Source organism: Pseudorca crassidens, chromosome 14 (assembly GCF_039906515.1).
Source record: "Pseudorca crassidens isolate mPseCra1 chromosome 14, mPseCra1.hap1, whole genome shotgun sequence".
Classification (NCBI taxonomy): domain Eukaryota; kingdom Metazoa; phylum Chordata; class Mammalia; order Artiodactyla; family Delphinidae; genus Pseudorca; species Pseudorca crassidens.
In genome coordinates, this window is record NC_090309.1 from 85,194,789 (window position 1) to 85,211,244 (window position 16,456).

General features: G+C 53.6%; 1 long non-coding RNA gene across 4 annotated transcripts in view; it reads left to right on the top strand.

The window, feature by feature from the left end:
* The window catches only part of LOC137205488 (uncharacterized), a 73,676-nt gene extending 59,842 nt beyond the window's left edge, over positions 1-13,834 (top strand). The window contains exons 3-4 of one of the 4 annotated variants that reach the window (XR_010934175.1): positions 12,401-12,462; positions 13,417-13,834. This is a non-coding gene — a long non-coding RNA (uncharacterized lncRNA). The other 3 variants (XR_010934174.1, XR_010934172.1, XR_010934178.1) reach the window with 3 other exon arrangements.
* The last annotated feature ends 2,622 nt before the right edge of the window (positions 13,835-16,456 follow it).

Below are 16,456 nucleotides of genomic sequence, written 5' to 3' on the forward strand. Positions count from 1 at the left end.
TCCTGCCTTTTCTCTAAGGCCTGTCCCAGAGGGACAAACATTTCTGTAGGTTGTGGGCCCACTGTGTGTCAGGTCTGGACACGGACACGGGACCACCGAGGACGCAGACTCGCTGAATTCTCTCAACAGCTCCGAGAGGAGGTGTCATGACCCCCGTGTGCCCACGAGGAAGGAGAGGACTTGGGGGATGGGGCTCTGGCCGTCGCCCAGGGCCCCGGGGCTCTGGCCCAGCTCTCCCAGCAGGTCCTGTCCCCTCATGCAGCAGATCCGAGGACAGGTGGGGGTGCTCGGGGTTTCTGGCCTGTCCGGGGGGCGGCTCCCACAGAACCCTTCAAAGGCCCTTGCTCTGGCTCCTGCTACGTGTGCTACTTTAAAAAAAAAATCTAGAATGAAAAAGAAGAAAGTTTCTATTTTTGATGAGACACCAACGAAATGAAGGCTTTTAAATTATTAAAATCCAGAAATAAATTATTTATTCAGGTCAGCCTTTCATTTCACGCACATTAACCCCACCAGCACACTGTCACGAATTTGCTGAGTGTCCTGGCAAGTCATTTACCCTCCAAGGACCTCGGTGTTCTCTTCTGTAGGATGGGTCAGGGGCCGGCAGGGGGCTGGGTTTCCCAGGTGCTGGAGGAGCCTGCCGGGGGGAGCCCAAGACCGGCCAGAGCAGGCCTGTCTGTTCCCTTCATCTCTCTTCGTCCTGTATCCTTGGCCTTCACGATCAGACCTTCCCTGAGCAGCTCAGGTGGGTGGGAAGGGGAAGAGCTACTATTAATAATAATAGTACGGGCCAGCCCTGCACAGTGGTTTATACATCCAACTTATTTATCCTACAACAACCCTCTAAGGTGGATAATGTTACCATCTCCAGGTTACAGATGAGGAAATTGGGCACCGAGTAGTGAAGTGCCTTGCCGGATATTACCCAGCTTGGAAGTGGCGCAGCTGGAGTTCAAGGGCAGGCAGCCTGGTTCCCGCACTGACTACTGCAGCACACGGCCTCGCCTTGGGTGTGAGTGAGGCCCTCAGGAACCTCCCGAGATGACTCTTCTTGCAGGTGCCGTGCCTGTTCTCTCTGCCTTTGCACTTGCTGTTCCCTCTGCCTGGGGTGCCCTCCCTGCCCCAGGACAGCAAAAATGTCACCTCCTCCAGGAAGCCCTCCCATCCTCCCTCAGCGCTTCCACAGCATTCTCCCACTTCCCTGTGAAAGCCCTTACCCGCCGAATCGTCCTCATTTACACACCTGTCTCCCCACCAGACTGTGGCCTTCTTGAGTTCAGGTACCGTGTTGGATGAATTTCCACAACCCCAGCACGGTGCCTGATGTAGACCGGCTGGTGTTTGTTGAATGAATGAGCGAGTGAGTGTTTGAAGGGATGTGACTCCCTTGCCCGTGGGGGAGGGTTGCGGGTTGCCTTATGGCCTGGCCCTGGGAAGACCCCTAAGTTTGCCATCCCTGGCATCCCTGAGATTGTTCTCCCACCAAGAGACTCAGCTTGGCGGAGAAGACATTGAGTTTCCATGTCTGCCCGAGCAAACATTTCCACAGAAATCCCAATAGATGCCAGTGGGTGCAGTGGGCACTGCCCCTCCTCCCACAACCTGCACCCCTCCCGCCTCCGCAGGGCTCTGAGCCCAGAGCCAGCCCTTCTTCTGTGGGTTTCCACTGGGTTTCTCACAACTGCCCTATCTGAAGCTGCTTGCCGCCGTGCCATCTTCGCCCCACACCCTCTCTGGGTGATGAAGGGGCGCCCTGGCCCCAGGCTGTCGGCATTAGGGAGTCCAGCCCCACCATCCTCAGACGGGAAACCTCGGCCCAGGTTGGGGAAGCAGAGGGCTCCCACCCCCTGCCCTGGCTTTGCGCTGCCGTCTGCAAGCCCCTCCTCCCCTCAGACATGGGCGCCTGCACCTCCCCCTCCCCCAGGGCCCTGGGGTCAGGGGGCCTCACAGGGCTCACCTGGCAGAAGCTGAGAGGCCCGAGAATTACAAGGTGTCCAGCCTCAGACCCTGCCGAGCACCGGACCCACTGCCCTGCGATCCCGGTTGAGCCTCTGGGGGTGGGGAGGAAGGACGGAAAGGCACTTGGTGGTAGAAGCTCAGAGAGGTCCGTGGCTTTCCTGAAGACACGTGGCAGAGTGGCAGAGGCAGGATCCGAGCTCTGGTCCCTCCGGTGACAAGGCCAGCCTCTACCCACTCTCCGGCCAGGCGGGAGCCCACTTTCCCCACCTAGATATGGGGTGGATGGCCCCTTCTGGAAGCACGGGCAGAGCGCCTGGTGTGCATGTGGGGCACCGGCTGGTCAGCGGAGGGTCCAGCCCGAGGACTGAGAGCTCGCTTGGCCCTTGAGACCATCAGACCATCAGAGCGGTGAAGTGACTTCGCCCAAGCTCACAAGTGGTGGCCCAGGGGACGGATATGGGACCTGTCAGACTCTGACCACTTCCGTCTGTCCATGTCCCCCCCTGCACGGCTGTTTTCCCAAAGCCAGTTATTACCTCTCACTGCCAGGTCCCTGCTCTGCTCTCCCTGTGGGCTTTGCCTCATCTGTGGACTCGGCACAACTGCCGGTGAGGGAAGAGGGCCAGGGGTGCATGGCCCTGAGGCAGGGACAGAGGCCCCATGGTCTGGCTTTGTGCAGCCAGCCGGAGACCAGCTAACAAGCTCATCGTTTCGTGCCCAGGCCTGCCACGCGGGCAGCTGGTCCTGCCATCCCGGATCACCTCAGACTCCCACTGGACCCCAGGAGTCTGCCTCCCAGCCCAGACCCTCAGACGCCCGCCCTCCCTCCCTCCTGTAGTCGATGGCTCTGTGCTTGGGCCTATGGTGTTCCACCACCCACACGGACCTGGCCTCCCAGCCTGACATGTCCAGCTCTCATCACCATGGCAACACTCACCACCCCCGTGCGGGACCACTGTGCTCAGCTAACCCGTGGCCTGTCTCCTGCCACTGGCCACCCATTTGGGTCAGGAGACACCCACACACCCACTCAGGCCAAGACTCGGAGCTCACTCGTGTTCCTGCCTCCCCCCACAGGCCAGAGTGACGGTGTGCATGGGTGTGCACAGGCATACGTGTGCACACGTATAGGCGCAGGTGTGGAAAACACTGACAGCTCATCCGACTCTGGTCTGTGGGACTCAGGGGCTGCCAGCAACGCCTAATTGTGTGTCGTGGGTCCTCTGGGGGGGTAGTCTCTGTCTGTGTGCCTGCACCTCATCAGCTTTGCGTGTCTGTCTGTCTGTCTGTTTGTGTCTCGGCAGAGACCAGGGAGGGGAAGGGAATGTGTCAGAGATTCTGGACAACAACTCCTTTCACTACATTTCTCCAACCGCTGGAGAAGGACACCCTCTCCTCTGGCCCGTTCTCCTAGAACGTTCAGGACCCAGCAGTGGCTGATGGGGGCGACCCACTTACCATCTTTGCTGGGCTCTCCCCTGGGGCCAACAGTTACACTGGACTTTGGCCCTTGGAATCCACATAATCTTCTCTTGGGGCACCACCTGATTCCATTTTCCTGTACAAAACACAGAAGCTGTGGAGAGGGGCCCGGGCAGGACATTGGGAGAAGGGAAATGTAGTCTTGGTTCTGTTGACAGCTGGCCCTGTGACCTTGCGCAGGACACCGTGCCTCTGGGCCTCCGTTTCCCTGCCTGTTAATGATTTCTTGTGGACTTTCTATCCGTACCATCCAGAATTCCATCAAATGGCAACTGTCCCAATACATCTTCCTCTCATCTTCACGACAGCCCTGTGGGTCGCCTGTTATTATCCCTGGACGATAAGGAGGAAACTAAGTGCAGAGGATGCTGGTGGGATGGGAGCCCAGCCGCATCACCCTGACCAGAGCCTTTGCTCTTTCTCTCACCCACTGCCCCCCGTGCTCTGCCCGCAGGTTCCAGGGCCAGGATGGGCCCTCTGTGCCACCTGCCACAGCACAGCCAGCCCCTCACGGGCAGGGGGCTGCCACTGACAAAGGGCACCCACCAGCCCTGCTGGGAGACCCCTCCTCACCCTCACCGTGGACAGGGCCAGATATCAAAGGGGGGAGTGTGGGAAGGCAAAGGAAAAAGACAAAGCCGTCAGGCTGCCCGGCGCTGGTGAGTAATGACGCATGGAGTTCCGAGATCAACAGGCGGGGCTCGGCTCCAGGGCCGTGTGGGGATGAGCCTCAGAGCTGGAGCCGGCAGGCGGGAAGGGCTGGCGGGCGCTGGGTCAGGTGGTGGAAGGCGGCCCCGGGCTCCGTGCAGGGCAGTAGGGCAAAGCGGTCACCGGACCCTTGTTTAGATGCGCGTCCTGGTCCAGCCCGTCTGGGGTGGGGTCTGAGTTTCTGCATTTCTCACGAGGTCCCAGGTAGCGCTGCTGCTGCTACCCATGGTCTGGGACCGCCTTTTGAGCGCCTGAGTGTGGGCTGAGAGGTCACACGAGCCGGGTTTGAACTTGGATCTGGCCCTAATTCGTTGTATGAGTGGGCATGTGAGTTCCCAACTCAGCAGGCCTCCGTTTCCTCACCTATAAAGTGGGGATCATAATAGTATCTGCTTCAGGGAAGCAGTGGTGAGGGTTCAGAAGTTAATCTGTGTTAATCTGTGTCAAAGCCCATAGATGGTGCTTGGTGAGTGTGTTATTATTCTACAGTGCCGGGCTGGAGAATATGTGCTTTTCTGCTGTGGAGAGTGGGTCGCTGTTAAGTGTTAAGTGGGGAGTGACGTGACCGAAGTCTCACTGGAAAGACTTCCTCTGGGAGCTGCTGGGAGTTGAGCTGGAGGTGGCGGCCGGGCCTGGGGGAGCCGCGTGGGGCTGTCTCAGGAGGGGTGTGGGTGAGAGAGGAAATGGAGTCTGGAAGTGGTGGATGGGAGGGACGGAAGGAGAGAAGGGGCAGGAAGGATGGACATTTCTGAGGCAGATCTAACCGGAGGTGGCCTGGGAGGGCCTGGTAGTTGGCATTGCGGTCCTTGGGTTCTGCTGTGTCCGCTCACCGCTTCCACTCCTCAGCCCGGCCCAGCTGATTGTATTTGACTATATTATTTGGGAGCACAGCAGGCAGAATTCTGAGAGAGACCTGCCTGGTGGTTTCAGCCAGTCTGGACACTGTAACCTTGACTCCAGCTATCGAGAAGAAGCCCCCTGTGCAGAGAGCTGTCTGTAACAACACATTCGGGGGATTCGCAGGGAATGACTGAACCAAACTCCAGAAGGAAACATAAGAGTTTGTGCGTGTGGGTATGAATATGTACACACATCAAGAGTATAACAGGGCTTCCCTGGTGGCGCAGTGGTTGAGAGTCCGCCTGCCGATGCAGGGCACATGGGTTCGTGCCCCGATCCGGGAGGATCCCGCATGCCGCGGAGCGGCTGGGCCCGTGAGCCGTGGCCACTGAGCCTGCGCGTCTGGAGCCTGTGCTCCGCAGCGGGAGAGGCCACAACACTGAGAGGACCGCATACCGCAAAAAAAAAAAAAAAAAAAAAAAGAGTATAACAGAGTGGGCCTTCCCTGGTGGCTCAGTGGTTGAGAATCCACCTGCCAATGCAGGGGACATGGGTTCGAGCCCTGGTCCGGGAAGATCCCACATGCCATGGAGCAACTGAGCCCGTGCGCCACAACTACTGAGCCTGCGCTCTAGAGCCCGTGAGCCACAATTACTGAGCTCGCGTGCCATAACTACTGAAGCCTGTGCACCTAGAGCCCGTGCTCCACAACAAGAGGAGCCACCGCAGTAAGAAGCCCAAGCACCGCAAGCAAGTGTAGCCCCCGCTCGCTGCAACTAGAGAAAGCCTGCGCGCAGCAACGAAGACCCAACACAGCCTAAATTAATTAATTAATTATTTAAAAAAAGAGTACAACAGAGTGAATTTTGTTAGCAATTCCTGATTTTTCCCTTCAAAAGAATTGAAGGCAACTGTAACCAGTGTGGTGAAACAGGTGTTTTCTCTTCTACATGCAGCCCTGTTCTGATGTCCCACATTTTGTTGGTCCTGTCCTGGGGGTGTTTTATTCTCTGTAAGTCTTGGGCCCCAGCTAGCCCACAGGGGCCTTTTGCATGAATTAGGGAAGGGTGTCCCCTCTGGACAGATACAGCCTCACGGGCACATAGTGTAGTGAGTGGAAGGCAGACTGGATTCTAGTCCCCACTTGTCCCTCAGGTGGGCGCCCTTGTGCAGTGGACAACCTGCACAGCTGTATGTGCCGTCTCTGCACACGGACCACACAAGCTGTTCAGGAAACGGACGCTGTAGAAAATTCTTTAACTGTCGAAAATGCTTTATCTGGGCATCAAGCTCAGCCCTTTATCCCAGGTTCTTTCTTTGGGTGATTTCTTCTGGGCCTAGGTCTCCCCTTGTTATTCTCTGCACCCTGCATCTGCTGGCTTTAGGCTTTAACTCAGGGAAAGGCTACCTATTGCTGCAGCTTCCTGGGCTGCTCTTTGGGGTGAGGGCCCCGAGTCCTCATTTTCTTTGTTGATGGTATTATCTCCCCAAGACGGGTGTTTAAAATTGCTTCGGGCTGGACCAATGATTCTAATAGGGGGTCTACACCGAAATGGCATTATTCTGTTGTGCAAGGCTGTGACTGCCTATTGTAACACCAGTCAACATCACCACCATTCAGAAGGGTTACTCTGCACCTCATGCCAACACCATGCCAGCCACAAAGGGAAACCTTTATTCTTTTCTCCAAACTTTCTATAATGCCATATAGCTTTTCCAACATGAATTATTTTGACTAAACCAAACAAAACATAAAGAAATACCCTTTTGGGGTAGGGTTGTTTAACCAGAAGAGATCTACCTAACTGCACCAGAGTTGTCTAGAGCCAGACTGCCTGGGACCAAATCCTACTCTGCCACTTATTAGCGGTCATCTTGGAGAAGTCATTTAACCTCTCGGTGCCTCCGTTTCCTCATCCATAAAATGGGGATAATAATAGTACCTACTTCAAAGGCTTGTTGTGGGAACAAAGTGAATATACGTAAAGCTCTTGAAACCACTCCAGGAACAGGGTCAATGCTGTGGGCGTGTTAGCTCTTGCTCTGGTGACCAGACCAAGAGGAGAAATTGGTCAAATGCCTTGTTGAAATCCTGATTCCGCCTCTCTCCAGCCTTCTCTGGTTTCCACACTCAGAATCAATTCCAGTGTCTTCTGGGTTTGTTTTACATTTTTTCTAGTGTCTCTATCAAAGCTCCCAGGACAGTGTCCGTCACTCTGTGGCTCTAATGGCAGCCCATGCCAATCTGCTCAAATAGAAGCGCTCCTGGCAGGCAGGGACCCCCTCCTTCATCTTTGCATCCTTCATGGCAACAAAAAGCCTGGTACGAAGCCAATGCTTGATCAAGGACTGTCGGCGAGTCGGTGGCTGCATGACCAAGGGCATCCTTTCTCGTCTTCACCCCCCACTTCCCTCCTGGCACCAGTAGGTCCTCAACAATTTTGTTTGAATCGAACTGAATATATTCTGGAAGCTTGAGACCACACATCCTCACTGAATGGAAGCCCCGGAAGGTTATGGGATTTTTTTCCCAAAGGGTGCAGTAAACTCCTGAAGGCGAAGGGGTCCTTCTGCCTTTCCAGATGGACTGAATGCGAGGTAGAGATGTGTCCAGGAGTCTTCCACCCACTGCAAGGTGCTCCCCAGTAGCTGGCAGAGACGTTTCACATTTCGATCACCCTGCCGAGATACCCACTGCCCACCTTTCTGGAAGCATCTAGAGTTTCTCTCGGTGCACTGTTCTTCTAAGTGATAATTCTAGAAACCCATTCCTTTGTCTTTGGCAACAACAACCCAATTCCCAGGACTCCAGCTGGAAGATAACAGCCTTAATTCCCAGACCCCTGGGGGGAGGAAACGCCAGACAGAGTCCTCCCAGCTGTTACGGTTCTGTCTGCACCAGGCCACATGCATCGAGCCCAAATGACTACTTGAAGCGTTATTAGAATTCAGGTTGCCCCGTCATCACGATTCTCTCTGAGCTGGGAGGCTGGGAAAAAAATAAGGCAGATTGTGTGCTGTGTGCAAAAGCCGGACCAGGGAGCCTCTGAGATTAATTACACCTGGTGAATGCAATGTCTGGGAGCCCCGGGGAAGTGCTATCTGGGGGAAGCATAAACCAGGCTCCCCAAAAGGAAGTAGAGATGAGCTCCATTCCACTGTGCAGACAAAATTAACGCTGCTTATCAAAGCCCTTCCTCATCAATATAAAGTTGGATTTCTATTAGTCACCAAGGGCCATTTGCCTAGATGCAAACGGCCTGACCGAGCTGGACGATTTTAGCGCAACGTCTGATGGAGGTTGTGGGGAGCCGACAGCCCGTGCCAGTAGATTTAACAAGCACTGGGGCTTTTTCCTTTGGCTCTGAGGCTAAGCTCATTATCCAAGGAACAAATGGAATATGAAGGCTGCATCGGCGCTGCCAGAGACCATAAGAAATTTGCTATGAAACAAAGTTGGTGCATTGTTCAGCTGTGCAGAGAAGAAACTTGGAAGCAGAGAAGGTAAAAACAAGGGTGGAAACCCGGTTACACGGCTCGCTCTGTGATTTTCTGCAAGCTCACGTTCACGTCTCTCACCACCTGGTGCTCAGCCAGAACACAGACTTCCTCAGACAGTTTCCAAAGAGCCCTCTCTGAACCCCATTGCACAAAACCATCCTAATTACAAAGCAACTCCCAACCAAAATGTCCAATTGTGTATCCTCACCTTCACTCTTTAAGCAACAAACAAGAACCATCTGACATCTTTCTTTCTTAATTCATATGCCTCGAACTCAGTCAACTCAGTACCTTCTGAACTGCTTCTCTCTCCCGACTCTCCCAAACTCGCTCTCCCTCCTGTGTTCTCTCTTCCAAAGCCGGAACCCTCGGAGCCCTCATAAACCCCTCACTCGGTCAGTGCTTATCCATCCTGCCTGCACGGGAGGGTCACCTGGGTCCTTTTAGGAATTACCCGTGTCTCCTACACCACCCAGGCCAATTCACTGAGGCTAATTGCCGGGCCCAGGCGTCAAAACCCCTCCAGGTGACTCTCTACTTCTCTTTACTTGCCCACCCAGGCACCAGGTCACATAGACCTTACCTCCTGGGCTTTTCTCCTCTCTACGTCCCCTCTCTCCCGCCTCTGCCTCTGCCGTTCCTGTAGACAGTTTGCACTTTTCACCTGAATTATGACAATAGCATTCTAATCAGTCCCTCCCAACCCCAAGTCACACCTCTCTGCCATCTCTTCTCTATTTGCTGCCAGAATGATTTTTCTCCAGTGCACAACAGATCTTGTCACTGCCTTTCTCTCCCTCCCTCCCTTCCCCCCATTTTCTAACCATCCACTATAACCAGGACTTCTTCTAGGTCTAGAGAATTATAGGGTGGAACAAAAAGACATCTTAGTCTCTGCTTTCTTAGAGATTATATTAATATTGGCTCGGAGGAAATGCTAAACATCAAACTATATCAGTAGGTTTTTTGTTTTTGTTTATTTTTGCTGCGCTGCACAGCTTGCAGGATCTTAGTTCCTGGACCAGGGATCAAACCTGGGCCACGGCAGTGAAAGCACCATGTCCTAACCACTGGACGGCCAGGGAATTCCCAGTAGTTGTTTAATAACAACTGTGTTGTTATAAAGCAGAAACTAACACACCATTGTAAAGCAATTATACTCCAATAAAGATGTCAAAAAAAAATAAACTGTGGTTCATACCTGGAAGAAGTAAGGGGTAATATGAGAATGTTTTCCCTGCTTAAAATCTCCCAGCAGCTCACATACAAGACTCCCGGCTGAGGGTTAAAGCTCAGCTGTTCCCATTCTTACTGTGCTACTTAAGGGCCCTCTCACCAAACAGCCCCTCCTCTGAGTACACAATGCTCTCGTGCCTGAGCCTCTCTCTGCTGCCTGGATTTCTTTCCTCCACTTCTCTCGTCCAACTCAGATGTCACCTCCTCCAGGAAGACTTCCCTGATATGCCCAGCATGGATTAGTTGTCCTTACTCTGTGCTTCCAGACCTGCTTCTGCCTTCACTTTCCCTATCACATTGTAGAGGTCTGTTATGTATCTGGCAGGGCCCCTGAACCACCATTGGACTGGGAGTGCCCCAGAACAGGACAATCTTTTAACCGTGCTCCTAGCACAGGGCCTGAAATACATTCAGTGAATTAATGAATGCAGAATAAAGCTAACAGTATCTGATTAGCGGGAACACTGAGAAAATTCTAAGGAAAGGGGGAAATTTTGTTTATTTATTTATGTATTTATCTATCTATCTTTGAGACTTTACTGAAGTTCTGGAGATTGGGAGTCTCCTGGCTCCCTCTGCCTCTAACAGGAGTGCTATAGTTGAACCCTGACAAGCTCTTAACCAAGATGTGAACTTAACATAACAGAAGGGAGTAGAAGTATTGGGCTGGAAAAACCCGAATGAACTTTTTGGCCAACCCAATAATACTCTAGTAATATTTGTGTCTTGGATCTCATATTACTACAAGTCATATTTATGATAAGTAAATAGAGTTATTAAAAATCAAATCCAACGTAAATATTTCAGAAGCCTTGCTCCCTGGTTTCAAAGCCCTGTTGATGTAAAGAACCCCCTAGAATAGGAGCCAGACAGTCCCTTTATACTCACAGTCCGTGACACGAGGTTACCACGTATGTGGGAGCAGTTTGTAAACCATGGGCACTAAACAAATGTCATTCGTGAAATGCAATCCTAAAGCAAATAAGTAAGCACACCTCTTTTGCGTACTTACCCATGTTTAACCTTAGGAGCTGCTCACAGCCAGGAACACCGTTGCCCTGACCTGCTGGCTAAGTCACCCAACCCCAGGTTCCGCCGCTTGCAGCTACACCCCACCTCTGCAGCCGGTGGGCCTGACCTCAAAGAATTCTGATCAGGTCGCAGTGACACAATGTCCGTGAGAGGTAAATCGAGGATTATTTAACCAAACTAGTATCTAGAGGTCAAGAGGGATAGGAGCCCAGTGGCCCAGCTGGTGTCACAGAGGCTGCTGAAGGGACACAGGACGTCAAAGGCGGGCCACCGAGGGAAGTGCTTCAGGTCTCTGTCTGTGTCTGGTTGGAGAACCTCAAATGTGGTCACGATGGACAAGGCACAGTTGTGTGGACGAGGCCAACCTGAGCGTGAGCCCCAGCTCCATCCCTCTGTCACGGACCAGCTCCGTGGCCATGAGCAAGCCGTTGGGACTGGGCCGCCCTTTCCTCACCTGTGATAGGAGAGACGAATACCGCCTACTTCCTGGGGCTACCTCGACAGGAAACAAGAGAATGGCGTGGAGGCCGGCCTCTCTGCGGGACCATGTCAAAGGTCCAGTCTTTCTGTCTGGTCCCTAAGAGATGAGGGCCGGGGAGGGCACTGGAAGGGCAGCCACGGCTGAGGCGGGCACTTTAATCACAGCTCTGCTTCTCACAGCCCGTTGAAACAGAATCTGTGCTCATGGCCTTGGAGATTTCAGCTGCCCTCCCAGATGGATGCGCCAAACCTATTTCTCATGGGACTGATTTAGGAGATGCTGCTAATCGGTCGCTATGGTTTCTTTATTTTCTCTTGACAGAGAACAAATTAACCCGGCTTAGGAAGAGTTTTCAATTATGTCCCAGGGAGAGAAAAAGTAGGAAGAGGAGCCAGTGCTTGAAGCACGGAGGAGCTGGCCGACCTCAGAGGCAGCCTCGTGTCTTCGGGGGGACGGCTGGAAGAGCTATCGAACCCACTGCCAAACCCGGGGACGCTGATGCAGTCCCTCCAGCCGGCCCGGTGTGGACCCACTTCCTGAACACTCCTCCCCAGGCCTCCCTTTTCACGCGTTCATTCAGGACCAGATACTGACTTAACGCTATTGTACCAAGAAAATAAATAGGGCGGGCTGGCCAGGGAACATGGGCGGGGGTGAAATCTTCAGTAGAGCTGTGAGGGAAGGCTGAGTTAGGAAGCGACAGCTGAGTGAAGGCCCGAGGGAGTGGGGACAGAGACAGGAACGACTGTCTTTGATGAGGCCAAGTCCCTGGGAATGGCCTCGTGGAAGGGCTGCCCCTTCCTCCCTGACTGCTGAGGACTTAACATGTATTATCTCATTAAACCTGAGACCCTGTTGAAACCTCCATACCAAGGGGGAAGAGGGGGAAGGGATAAATTGGGAGATTGGGACTGACAAATACACACTACTCTTTAGAAAAGAGATAACTAATAAGGACCTACTGTGTAGCACAGGGGACTCTGTAATGACCTATGTGGGAAAAGAATCTAAAAAAGAGTGGATATCTGTGTACGTATAACTGAAGCACTTTGCTGTGCAGCAGAAATGAATACAACATTGTAAATCGACTACACTCCAAAAAAATTAATTTTAAAAAGTGAAATCAATAAAATAAAAAATACAATCTCCATTTCACAGGGGACTGTGGTGGGGGACTAGAGCCCAGACAGAAGAGGAACCTGCTCAAGGCCACCTGCCCAGTAAGGAGCAGAGCTGGGATTTGCCCACTTACACCCTTAGCACAGCACTGCCCCCAGAGCCTGGGGAAAACACACCTCCTGACTCCCCATGCCCGATGCCGCACGTGGCAAAGACAGGAGTGGAAACCTCTTCTGGTTGAGGTTATCAGGGAAAGCTTGCTAGAGGAAGAGGCATGTGGGACAGGCCTTGAAGGCTGTGTAGCATTTCAGTGGTCAGGGATAAATGAGGTACAGGGAGAAGCAGACAAGTGCATGAGAAAGGCCTGAGAAAGGCCTGTGTGGGGCAGTGAATAAGCCCAATAACGGGAGTCACAGGGGAACTGAGCAGGGAAGCGGTGGGCCAGAGTGGGAAAGGCTTGAGCGATGCAGACACAGCAGATCCGCTGTCGGTTCCGCATCTGGGCTTCGCTCCCACTGCTGCCTGAGATCTCTTGTGTCTGTGAACGGTGGCAGCTCCCGAATTTCCACAGGAGGGTTGCCCTGGCCTCCACCTGCCCTTCAGCGCTGCCACTGTCTGTGGGGAGGGCTCTGTGCCCAGACTCACCCTAAACAAGGGCGGGTTCCTCGGAGCATTCAGGGCCAGGCAGGCTGGGTTCAGAGGGGTCTGAGCGCCTGCGTGGGGTCCAGTTCCCCGCCTCTGCCTTCCTTCCCTCACTCCTTGTTGGGAGCTGGGGTGTGGACAGGTGTGTAGTGGCACAGGTAACAGCAAAGGTAAAAAATAAAAGCCAGTTGTGTGTGGGCAAGTTGGGAAAAACGAGGAAGGTTAGAAAACGTGGTGTCTGGGGTCTGCATGGGGACCTGCTGAGGGCTGGGCGCGGCCTGGGTCCAGATTTCCTGAAGATGGAACTTCTGGGAGCAGGTGTGATCCTGGACTGATAACGTGGCGGGCAGTTCTGGGGGTGGATGGGGCTCGGGCCAGCCCTGAGAAATGTAACTCAGCTGTCTGTGCTTGAGGGGCGGTAGCGGACAAGAACCAGGAATGGAAGAGAAGAGAGCCCTGGAAGCTCATCTCCAGTCATCTGGCGTCGACACCATAGCCTTGTGCTGCCATGGGCAGAAAACCTCTCGCTTTGATGAACTTGTCATAAAGTAATATTTTTTTTTGTCTCCCATCCTGTATTAGTTTTCTAACTGCCGTAACAAAGTACCACAGACTGGATGGCTTAAAACAACAGAAATTTATTGTCTCATTTCCCCTTCTCATAAGGACACCAGTCATATTGGAATAGGGCCCATCCTACTGACCTCATCTTAACTAATTACAACTGTAATGACCCTGTCTCCAAATAAGGTCACACTCTGAGGCGCTAGGGGTTAGGACTTTGTATTAGTTTTCCAGAGCTGCCATAACAAAATACCACAACTAAAACAACAGACATTTATTGTCTCACAGTACCTGAGGCTGGAAATCTAAGATCAGGGTGTCGGCAGGTCCGGTTTCTCCAGAGGCCTCTCTCCTTGGCTTGCAGACAGCCGTCTTCCCTGTGTCCTCAAGTGGACTTGCTTCTGTCTTTGCATTCCTGGTGCCTCTGTGTGTCCTAATCTCCTCTTCTTATAAGGACACTGGATTGGATAAGGACCCACAGAAACAGCCTCATTTTAACTGAATCACCTCTTTGAAGGCCCTGTCTCCAAATACAGTCACATTCTGGGGTACCAGGATTAGAGCTTCAACATGAATTTTGGGGCACAATTCAGCTCATATCAGGCTTTAACGTATCTTTTGGGAGGGACACAGTTCGACCCATGACATATATCATGTAGCACGGTCTCTTTTTTCCTTCGAGCCTCAAACATATTCTCAGCTCCCATTCTGTGCCAGGTCCTGTGCTAGATGCTGGGGATACACAGAGAGAAGCCAAGAACCAAAGTGCTGTCCTTCAGGAGCCCCCAGTTTGCAGGGGGAGGCAGACCGGTCATGATTGTGGCACGGGTGATAACCCCAAACTAGAGGCCCAAACGTAAGGGGCTATGAGAGCCCAGGGCCAAGCTAGCTCTACCTGGGTCAGGGAAGGGCTGGCTGGGAGTCAGGGCTGTGCCTGCAGTTGCTCTGAAGCACCAGGGAGCCTGGTGCATTCCAGAAACTGCAGGTGGTGACATGATAGAGCACAGGGGGGGAGCGTGGGGAGAGGAGTCCAAGCAGGTCCAGCTGATGGTGTTTAATGGGTGACCGTAGGCCTGGGAGTGAGCTGGTCTGATCTGACAGGTGATCAGAGTGTTTGTTTGAATGAGTGAATGAACAGATGAATAAAGAAATGAATCCATTAGGCTCACAGACCATGCTAGACATTATAGATGATTCAGAACAAATGAAAACAACTGCCAGTCTCCCAGAGGCCAGGAAGATTAAGTACTGTGCCCAAAGTCACCGTGCTAGGAGCGGGCAGGGCCGAAATATGAAACCACATGGATGGGACCCTACAGGGGGCCCTGTACGCTGTGCTACCTACACAGCCTTATTCTCCACCTGGATTCATTTAAGACCAGCGGTAAGGGCAGGGAATCAGGAGGGGAGCGGGAATGCCTCTCTCCCGAGACAGTGCCACTCTGTGTGCTCATGGCCTTGGGCTGGCCTCCGCTACCACTCTGACCCACAGCTGCTTCCTCGCTGTTGTTTCTGAATTGTGGGTCAAAGGCCTTTCTCTGGGGCCTTTTCAGGCTCCTGTGTGACCATCCATACTCAGCTTTCCTTCTTCCCTGCCCGGCACTCCTGCAGGAGCCCCTCCCGCCCGCCCTGAGCTCCCGCAGTCCTCCTGGCAGAGCAGCATGGCCCAGAGCTGCGGCTGCTGTGACCCTGTCAGCCTGGATGGCATCTCCGACAGGTTCTCCTGGCTAAAGCGTCTCTTCTGGCTCCGAAGCCTGCTTCTCTCCCTGCAGGAGTCTGCTCTGGTCTCCATGCCCACACCGTCTTTCTCTGAGCAGGGGGTGCCCGGCACGACAGAGTACCTCCCGCCCTGGCTCCCGGTCCCTCTAGCTGGACATGCTCCCATCTTATCTTTCCTGGGATCCGTTCTTCCATCCTGCGCCCACGTATCTTCGTCACTCCCCAGCCCGTCCTCCCCAGCCCATCCTCCCCTATCCTCCAGCGTATAACTGGATCTAGCAAAGGAAAGGGGTTAGTATTTGTGGTAATTACATCTCACGTAGGCACGTGCTCTAGAGTTCATATATCTCAGGTGAGACTCACCGCAGTCCTGTTAGATTCATGCGCTCAAAGAGCGCCATGCTCTGTGTGTGTGTGCACATGTGAGCGGTAGAGTATTGATGTTCACTGAGCACCTACTGTGTACCAGGTGCCGTGCTAAGCCCTTTCCTCCATGCATGTGTGTACATGGGGGCAGGTTCTAGCCTGAGCCAAAAGAGTGCCCTTGCTACTCAGAGCACACTTCAGAGACTAGACAGGCAGCTCCAAGACGCACCTGTTTGGCAGGAGGGATTGAGGAACCCCTGGATCCTGAGGGAACCCCAACTAGGCGGGCAGGCTTGGCCCGGAACAGATCTCGGTCTTTGGGAAGGACTGACTCTAAGCCGGGGTGCAGTACAGCTGCACAGCGTGGCCTCCAGCCCAGGCTTTGGGGGCTCAGGTGTGAACCCCGTGGATGTAGTGACCTTGAGGAAGACCCAAATGTCAGTGCCATGGTCACTAACAGTTCTTCAGGGCCAGAGCCAATATTGCTTTGGTCCCCAGTAGAATGCCACAGAGGGCAGGGGCACTGGCCACGGTGTGCCGACCACCCCAGAGGTGGTCGCCGTCGGCCTCGGCACTGGGACCTCCCACCAGCAGCCCCAGATGGTGTCCAGAGGGGAAGGAGCCTCTGGGGGAGGGGGAGGGGAGGAAAGGGTCCGAATGTGAGCCTCAGAGACAGGGGCTGGGAGACAGAGGAAAACTGGGCGCCAAACATCACTGCGGGCAGCCCGAGTGGGCGCTGACAGATCTCCTCAAAGGGTCTTGAAAGGTGTAGGGTGCGGGGGCTCTTACAAGTGTCAGGCAGCT